This window comes from Lepus europaeus, unplaced genomic scaffold, assembly GCF_033115175.1.
Source record: "Lepus europaeus isolate LE1 unplaced genomic scaffold, mLepTim1.pri SCAFFOLD_3_1, whole genome shotgun sequence".
Lineage (NCBI taxonomy): Eukaryota > Metazoa > Chordata > Mammalia > Lagomorpha > Leporidae > Lepus > Lepus europaeus.
In genome coordinates this window covers 4122949-4131515 of record NW_026909276.1, presented here as the reverse complement: position 1 = coordinate 4131515, position 8567 = coordinate 4122949, and positions in this window count along the sequence as shown.

The following is an 8567-nucleotide window of genomic DNA, read 5'->3' as shown; positions in this document are numbered from 1 at the left end:
CAGCATTGAATGTTAATATTTTGGAGGAAAATGTTGCCTTGAGAAAGAGATCCAGAGGGAACAACCAAAGATAAATGATGGATTTAAGAAGTTAAACAGCAAACAGCTTCATGAAGCATCAAGTGTTTAAGAGAATGTCTTATATTATTGAGAATTCAAGATGAAGATAAGAAATGTCCACTGCATTCCATGTGTTCAATAGTGATTATAATAATTATTTCACATGATAAACAGAACATATAAAAGAGAGGGAAGAAATAAAGCTTTGCTTAAGAATATGTTAAGCCAAAAATTATGTGTTCATTTCCTTATCTTGATTATTATACCAATATTTTTTTACTGTTTATTTGTTTATTTGAAAGGCAGAGTTACAGAGAAGCAGAGGGAGAGAGAGAGGTCTTCCATTCATTGGTTCACTCCCTAAATGGTCACAAAGGCTGGAGTTGGGCCAATCCATTGCCAGGAGTCAGGAGTTGTCTTCCAGGTCCCCCATATGGGTGCAGGGGCCCAAGGTCTTTGAATTCTTCTACTGCTTTCCCAGGACATAGCAGGGAGCTGTATCAGAGTTAAAATGTAGTGAGTTTAGCAAAGAATCCCTGAAAATTTTTGAATGAGATAAAATGTGAGTAATTCATAGAAAGGTTTTTCCATATATATATATATATATATATATATATTATGAAAAGTGAAAATAAACAAAAATAATATTGTGGTGTATATATGTATAAAATATCATAGCAGAAATATCAGAAAAACACATTTTATTTTTTCTTGTAGCTATTTGTTAATTTATTTAATGTTGGATTAATCTTACAAGCATAAAATAAATGGAAAGTAGATCATCATAATAATTGAAAGAAAGAATAAGAAATGGAGGGGGAAAGAAGATAGAGGCATGAACAGGAGGGAGATTAGCATGGGAAATATAACTATGCCCCTAAATCTGCATGTATGAAATACATAAAATTTGTTTACTTTCAAATATTTAAATATAAAAAAGGAATAATACATTTTAAAAGGAGCTGCTTTAAATATAACTAGGTACTGAAAAATGCTTTAAGTGTTGCTAGAAGGCATATATTTTAGACATTTTAAAATTGTACAATTTACAACTATGTGATGCCATGATGGATGAGATGAATCTCTATTTAGTTCTCATTGTGCTCTATTTGAATGACAAACATTTTCAGAGTTAAGAACAGAGAATGAATCCTGGATTCTCTGAATGAAGTTCACAACTCCTGATGTATTGTGTGAAGAGCTTTTCCTGTTGCCTATTATTAGCTATGTCCTTAGTTACTGAGAGAAGCTGGGAATATGAATGCCAACAATATGCATGCTCTTTATTTTTTTTCAAATTAGAAATTGAATGTACCCAAAACTAAAGTACTAGAACTAGGTTACATTCCTTCAAATGCAAATAGATTATTCTATTTAGTTCTCCACATAATAGTCATTATAAATAATGTCATAATGCAATGAATTAGAAAAAACTCTGACAGTTTTGCATATATATGATATTATCCATGTTAATTATTATAAAAAATGCAGGGCATCTGTTATTGCAATGAGTTTTTTTTTTTCTGGAACTATCAGATAGTTACTGGATTATTCTTTGGAGATTGCTGACTCAACTCAAATGAAACGTAATACACTTCAGTGAATGATTACTACATGGGTAGAGTAGTAAGGAACAGATAGAATTAAGAGAGACTCTAAAAGCCAAACCTTGAAATCTGCACATATTGTGGACCGGTGCTGTGGTGCAGTGGGTTAAAGCCATGGCCTAAAGCGCTGACATCCCATATGGGCGCCAGTTCTAGTCCCGACTGCTCCTCTTCCTATCGAACTCTCTGCTATGGATTGGGAAAGCAGTAGAAGATGGCTCAAGTCCTTGGGCCCCTGTACCCATGTGGGAGACTTGGGGGAAGCTCCTGGCTCCTGGTTTCAGATCGGTGCAACTCTGGGCATTGTGGCCATCTGCGGAGTGAACCAGCAAATGGAAGACCTCTCTCTCTCTCTCTCTCTACCTCTCCTCTCTCTGTGTTAACTCTTTCAAATAAATAAAATAAATCTTTAAAAAAAAAACAAAAATAAAAAAACCCCACACATATTAAAGTGTAAGAAAGGATTTTAACAGCAGGAACTGGGGATCCAAACAACTTATATTCATGGTAGTGTCAAAGATAAAGAGACTGGATCACAGACCATCTCTACACAGAGAATTCTTAATCAACCCTGCCACAGGCCCTGAGATAAGGAAGCAGATAATGATGCAAGAGAAAACAGAGCTCCACATTAACAAAGAAAATGAAAAATGCAGAAAAAGAAAAAAACAAACTCCACTCTCTTGGTTAAAAGTAAAAGATTAGGATAGATATGTAATTCCAAGGTGTCATTAAGAAGAGGAGTAGGAATAAAACAATAAGTTGCATGATTGATATTACATCTCCTAAAAATAGGTTTAGCTTTTTGATTTGTTGTATATTTAGATGCTTGATGCTTTTCAGAAATTAATCACAATCATTGTGCATATAATTAAAGCCTGAAATCAATTTTATAGCTGTGATAAATCACTGGAAAATACAATGTGATGGTATTCTGTGCTTTTATTAGCCTTATACTTCAAAGTTTTCCAAGGTAAAAGTAATCTCTACTTGTTTTTCCTAAGAGGTAGGTATATAAGAGAAATAAAATATAAATACTAGGTTATTGTCATTATGCAGGGTACTGTCCCATTGAAATCCAAATGAAAATAAACCTTCCAGGTGATCACATCCGAAACTTCAGAAAATTTGGCAATGTTAGTGTCCTTCTATTAACTCCCACATTCTGAGTAAAATCAGTGATGACTTAATTTACATCAGAAATGTACAGGATATTGTCATTAAGTTCCTATATCTTTCTAACATGTGTATGGCCATAGGGGTTGTCTTTCTCATAGCAATTAAAAAAAATCAAGTGAAAATGTTCCTATACTTAAGATGCTTCCTCCCACTCTTTATAGTTTATTTATGTCCATGTCTATGAAATAGTTTCCCTAATAACCAAAAGGAGTTCTTAAATCTGTGGCTGTAATTCAGTCTTAAAGTGTTAGCCATCTACTTTTGACAAACCAAGCAGAAATAAAAATACTTGTTCAGTAGGATTTTGAGTAAAAACACATTAAACTAATAGCAATTTTGTTACTGAATAAAACTTTTTCTAGAGTTTTCCCATTTGGGGTATTTAGCATCCTTTTAAAGACTATATTCTGCTATAATTAGTTATAACTAGATGAAATTACTGTGTATTATAAATGCTACTTTAAAAAGTTATGGTAGGATCCAGCTTTGTAGCATATAAGCCTCCACCTGTGGCACCAGAATCCCATATGGGCACCGGTTCAAGTCCCGGCTGCTCCTCTTACAATCCAGCTTTCTGCTATGGCCTGGGAAAGCCGTGGAAGATGTTCCAAGTGCTTGGGCTGCTGTATCCATATGTGAGACTTGAAGAAACTCCTGGCTCTTGGCTCAGCTCAGTGCCAGCTGCTGCAGCCATATAAGAAATAAGTCATTGGATGGAAGACCTTTCTCTCTGTCTCTGCCTCTCTCTGTAACTACCTCTCAAATAAAAAAATAAAAATCTTTTTTTAAAAAGATATTATGCTAGATAGGCAGTTACCCTTTGCAAATCCTTTTACTCTTAATTGTAAATGCTACAACTCTCATCTCAGTAGCATCTAGTGCTCAAATATTTAATAACAAAAATCTCAGAATTAAAAAAAATACCCTTTATGTCAACTCTTATGGAAAAAGGCTAACATAGATGCTGAAGTTAATGAAAAATGACTCATTTCAATAAAAACGTATTTGCTGTAACATCAACTCATGTTGGAAAAAATAGATAATCTGCATTCTGGTTTCCTGCATAGTTGTCAGATTACTTTACATTTCAATATTAAACATCTATGGAATTCATTTCTATTCACTGTTAACACACATTTTTAAATGATTTGTTTATTTGGAATATTTACAATAGCAGAGGAAGTGGGGATAGGAGCCAGAGGAAGAGAGCAGGAAAGAGAGACTGAGACATTTTTCATCCAAGAAGGCTGAAATGAGTGGGGCTGGCCTACTCCAAAGTTTGGAGACTGAAGATTCTTCTGGGACTCTCTCACATGGGATTCAGGGCACCCAAACAGTTTGATCACCACCTGCTGATTTTTCCTGCCATCATCAGGGTGCTGGATTGGAAGTGGGGCAGATGGGACATAAGTTGACACTATAAATAATGCCAACATTGCAGATGGCACCTTTACCTGGTACAATGCTGGCCCCTCCCTCTTTCATTCAACTTTTAAAAAGATATATTAGGCCGGCGCCATGGCTCAACAGGCTAATCCTCCGCCTTGCGGCGCCGGCACACCAGGTTCTAGTCCCGGTCGGGGCACCGATCCTGTCCCGGTTGCCCCTCTTCCAGGCCAGCTCTCTGCTGTGGCCAGGGAGTGCAGTGGAGGATGGCCCAAGTGTTTGGGCTCTGCACCCCATGGGAGACCAGGATAAGCACCTGGCTCCTGCCATCGGAACAGCGCGGTGCGCCGGCCGCAGCGCGCTACCGTGGCGGCCATTAGAGGGTGAACCAACGGCAAAAGGAAGACCTTTATCTCTGTCTCTCTCTCTCTCACTGTCCACTCTGCCTGTCAAAAAAAAAAAAAAAAAGATATATTAACTTGTTTGTAGAGGATACTGCCTTAATGTTCTTCGGAGAACACACCACTCTGGAAAAGGACATGGCTGCAGTTCTGTCTCTGCCTATGCAGGAAGGGTGAGGGCACATCCTCCCAATGAAATGCGGTGGTAGAAGCAGCAGGGGGATTATGGGCTTTAATTGATACCTAGTTTTTTCACAAACTTGTTATAACATGAATAGACCTGTCTGTGATGATATACATCACCATTTTCTTCTCTGTCATGGATCACCATACTGGATACCTTTCTCACCATAAAGTTGATGCACAACCTTGCCTACATGCTTGCTAGCTAGAAAAATTCTTGTATGTTCTAACAAAAAATGTTGTCTGAGAGAGCTGCACCCTCTTCTCATGGAGGCTCCCATGTCCTGTCTCTTCTTTGTCAGTTCATGACACTTGTTTATTTAAAACCCAGAATGACAGGATCAACTGGTTCATTCCACAAACTATAAATTTAAGGATGAATTCGTATCACATTTTTGAGATTACAGAAATATAACTGCTACGGGAACTAAGTAAAAAATGAGCAGAAATTAGTGATAAAAATATAAGTTCCATGGCACATATGCAAAAATTTTAATAATCATGTTTTTTTGCTATCAACCTCCTGATATTTCTATGAAACTTATGAAGCTGCTTCATCATCTGATAATTGATAAACTGGCAATTTTAATGATTGGTTTATTCCTGAAGAGTTTCTCTAAAAATTATAATCAATTGACTATCTCCTTTTCTGGAAATCCTATAATGAGAGATTATCACATTTCTATTCCATAGTTTTATTACAGCTTCTCCCCCTCCCTCATACCTTTTTTTAAAATTTTTAATTTTTTTTATTTGACAGGTTATAGACAGTGTGAAAGAGAGAGACAGAGAGAAAAGTCTTCCTTTCTATGGTTCACTCCCCAAGTGGCTGCTACAGCCTGTGCTACACCTATCTGAAGCCAGGAGCCAGGTGCTTCCTCCTGGTCTCCTATGTGGGTGCAGGGGCCCAAGCACTTGGGCCATCCTCCACTGCCCTCCTGGGCCACAGGAGAGAGATGAGTGGAAGAGGAGCAACTGGGACTAGAACTCGGTGCCCATATGGGATGCTGGCGCAGCATGTGAAAGATTAAGCAAGTGAGCCTCGGTGCCAGTCCCTCCCATGCCTTTTCAAGCCATGAGTTGTTACAGGCAGGTCTGCCAAATATTGATTCCTTGAGTCCTCTTATATGCCTTCCCCACTGAATCAAATGATTCAAATCACCAGCTCTGCATTCCTTCGGTAGCCCTCACTCTTTACACTATTTGTTATTATCCCTAGAGGTTAACAATCTGAAAATATAAGATTCAAATAGCCTTCCTGACTCCAGGTTTTTTTTTTATGATCTTGTTTATCTTAGGAGTTGAAACCATGTTTTATATTCATAAACTATTTTCCCAATTTGGAAAAATCTCCCTAGATGTTAAATAATGTGCAAAACAACATTTGATTGATTTCTGAAATCATGGCTTTTGGAAGTTCATATAGATGATTATTTAAATATCAAGACATTGACTGTGAGAGGCATACTGGCTACATACTTTCTTCTACTGTTTTCACTGGCATACCAAAGGCCTCTGGGGCTTTCTCATTAAGATAACTATCATGTCTAGTAACACAAGATCATTAGACTTTTTAATTCTCAAACATTTGTATTAATAGCATTTTCCATTATAGAAACTTAAAGTCTGGTACCACATCACATCTTGACAGTCCTTCTAATATAATCCAAATAGCCTGATTAGTTGGTGTCTCTATAAGATGAGAGACATATGTCCTTCGATTTTTTCAGTTGGGCCCAAACTGGAAAAACCAAAGTCCAGGATTTACTGGAAATTTTAGAGACCATATTGTTTGAAACTTTGATTTTTTGAATGCCTGACAAGAATGCCAAGAAGGCTCAAAATCCAAAATATCTGGTTGAAATAAGATTCCTTAAAATCATGACATAACATAGACCAAATTTGATCATTGTTACAAGGTGATTATTCAAATTTTTAAAAATAAGCACATAATTAAATAACCCATAGCTCTTAATAAAAATTCAGCTGTTTTTGAACAATTAGAATTTAACAGACATCAAGAGAACATAATAGATTACTTTAACACATTGATTTAACAGAGCATCAGAGTTTAATTCTATGTCAAAGAGAAATTGAGCTTCCTGTGAACTTTTGCTGTGAGGTTTCCTTCCTTTACCTTCTTTCATATTGGTGACCATGTTTCTGTGTTTCTGTGTGTAACACATCTTTAAGCATCTTTTGCAGGGCAGGATGAGTGGCAACAAATTCTTTCAGTTTCTGTTTGCTATGAAAAGTCTTAATTTCACCTTCATTCACAAATGAGAGCTTTGCAGGATATAGTATTCTGGGCTGGCAGTTTTTCTCTCTTAGCGCCTGGGCTATGTCTCGCCATTCTCTCCTAGCTTGTAGGGTTTCTGAAGAGAAGTCAGCTGTGAGTCTAATTGGAGATCTTCTGAGAGTAATCTGGCGTTTCTCTCTTGCACATTTTAGGATCTTTTCTTTGTGTTTCACTGTGGTGAGTTTGATTACGACGTGTCGTGGTGAGGATCTCTTTTGGTCATGTTTATTAGGGGTTCTATGAGCTTCCTGTACTAAGATGTCTCTGTCTTTCTCCAAACCTGGGAAATTTTTTGCTAGTATCTCACTAAAAAGGCCTTCTAATCCTTTCTCTCTCTCCATGCCTTCAGGTATTCCTAGAACCCGAATGTTGGGTTTTTTAAGAGTATCCTGTAGATTCCTGACAGTATTTTTTAGATTTCTGATTTCTTCTTCTTTTCTTTGATTTGATTGTTTCCTTTCCTGTTCTCTGTCTTCTAAGTCTGATATTCTCTCTTCTGCTTCGCCCATTCTGTTTTTAAGGCTCTCTAATGTGTTTGTCATTTGTGAATCACAATTTAAAACACCAGTATATTTTCATATATATATATATTCAGAAATATTTCAAGTTTTCTATAAATTCTATGATTTTAGTTAAAAGCCAGTCACCTAGATGACCCAGATTTTTATTATATAAATTCACACAGAACTGCTCTATATTTGAATTCTGATAGTGTCTGTGTTGGCAATGTGGCTTAAAATGACACTTCAAGGTGAGCCATGTGTTGCAGTAGATTATGATGCTGCTTGTGATACCTGTATCTGATACTGCAGTGCTTCAGATTGAGTCCACTGCTACTTTTGATCCAGCTTCCTAGTACTATGCTCTTTGAGGCAGTGCATGATGGGAAAAGTATTTGAGTCCCTGTCACCCACTTGGGAGACCTGAATGAAGTTCTGGGCTCTGGCTTTGGTCTGATCCAGGCCCAACTGTTCTTGGGACTTGGAGAGAGAACCATTAAATGTCAGATCTGTGTGTGTGTGTGTGTGTGTATAAAATAAGAGGACTTAAAAATAAATAATGACAAAACATTTTAGAAGACAGATGTAAGTATAGGGACATAGCATGTTCCTAACTATAAAGACTCAGTTTTGGGAAGGTGTCTTTACTCTCCAGTATGATGTAGTAATTGACACAACCACAGTAAAATTTCCAACATGTTATGTGAAGGAATGTATAATTTGTTTTAGAGTAGAACTTATTCTGGCTAATATAAAATATTATTAGCCATACCTATTTGCCTGAAACAGAAAATTATGTGTCTCATAATAGTTCTTAATACTTATTTGTTCACTGAATGTATAAACTCAAATCATAGCATAGAAAATTTTAGTTTAATAGTACACATTTATAAGTACTTTTTGAGAATAAAATGATGTTTTCATGAATATGCTACATAGGGGAATATAAGAA